We start from the raw sequence: 1,704 nt of genomic DNA on the forward strand, positions 1-1,704 counted from the left end.
TCTCTCTCTCTCTCTCTCTCTCTCTCTCTCTCTCTCTCTCTCTCTCTCTCTTTCTCGAAACCTGAAGTGTCACCAGCAGAATAAACAACATGTTCCTTCATAGTTATTAGGCAGCACAACCTGTAGACCGCTCAAGCAAGACTAGGTTCCCGTACCCTACGATAGCATACGAATTGATCAGGGCTGGTTTCCCCTGGGAGTGTTGAAATATTAATCAACATACATAGCCGTAGCACTCTGGCTTAGAGATGACCGACGGGGCAGTGGTCAACCATTGAACGTATACGTTACTGGAGCAGAGACTGATCGAGTTGCAATATCGGCTGTTGCCTTCAGGTTACACTTAACTAAATATTGTTCCACACTGTGTGTGTGAGTTGCTTAGTTTAGTTTTAGTAAGAGTTTTACAGCACCTGCAACACAATAAGGTCATATAAGTGCCGAAGATTAGATGTGCTACATGAGAGTAACAAACCCAATAAAGAAGGAGGGGAGATAAAGTCGATAGATGTTTGAAAGGAAAGACGAAGCAAACCACACAAGAGCACCAACGTGTGTGAGTTGAAGAGATAAAGACTTTTGTTGTGCTGATAGCACGTGCAGGGTTCGAAGAATGACATTTTATGTGGAAAGCGATAGATAGTTTTAACTAACATAGCCCAAAAACCAGGGGTTTGTCTTTGATGGAAAAGGTATGTTGCAAGAGTAAATATAGGCAGGCAAACTAACTTGTTGAAACTACTAAAAACAAAGGTATCTATTGACTGTTACTACTCAAAATCAAGGATTTCATTTAGTAAAATTGTTCAAAACAAGGGTATATTTGAATGAAATTGCTGAATATGAAATTGTTTATTTAGGCCGTATGCCTTCTTTAAACGAAACGTTACTAAGGCAGTGATCTCCAATAAGGTTTCTATCAGTTCAGGGAGCAATATTATAACAGGGAAGGGATCAACAATTTTAATTATTTTATGCTACTGAAACAAAGAGTTAACGCTTTGTGATACTTTCTGTTGTAATCAGATCCATTTCAGTTTCGTAGCCAGAGAGGTGAGTAGAGTAAGCCTGATTCCCTGTTACAAGGACTTTTCTGTTGACATCCACCTCTGGACGCTCATATGACCTTATGCTGTGGCGAGCGCCGTAAAACCTCTACTAAAACTAAAACAAAGTTTCGTAGCTGCTGTAAATGTCCTGGTAGTAATCGGCGCCTTTTCGTTTTGTAGCTTGATCCCTGAGTGTATGCATTTCAAAGGAAGTGAGTCAGAATGGGCTGCACGGTCATCTGATGCCAATTTAATCTTAACCCTCTCAGTGCCGTGATTTATCGGCGAGTAGCCAACAACAACGCTGCCAGCATATCCATGTTACTAAAGTTTGGGGGGTGGGTGGTTGGCGGGTGCTCTGGTGTGGTTTGCTCCTTCTTTCCTATCAAACATCTATCGTTTCTGATCTCTCCTCTTTCTCTTTTATGTTTGTTACTCTCTTGTAACACCTCTAATCTTCGGCACTTATATGACCTTATTGTGTTGCAAGTGTCATTAAACTCTTACTAAAACTAAAAACAGTTTGGGGTGGATATTTGGCCTGGGCTACCGAGAATGATGTACAATAAAGTAGGAAAACATGGAGTAACATCAAGAGGCAAGCCACGGATAAGGAAAGTTGAAATGTGTTTGTTCGTGGCCTATATCCTGATCC

Source organism: Aplysia californica, unplaced genomic scaffold (genome assembly GCF_000002075.1).
Source record: "Aplysia californica isolate F4 #8 unplaced genomic scaffold, AplCal3.0 scaffold00530, whole genome shotgun sequence".
Lineage (NCBI taxonomy): Eukaryota > Metazoa > Mollusca > Gastropoda > Aplysiida > Aplysiidae > Aplysia > Aplysia californica.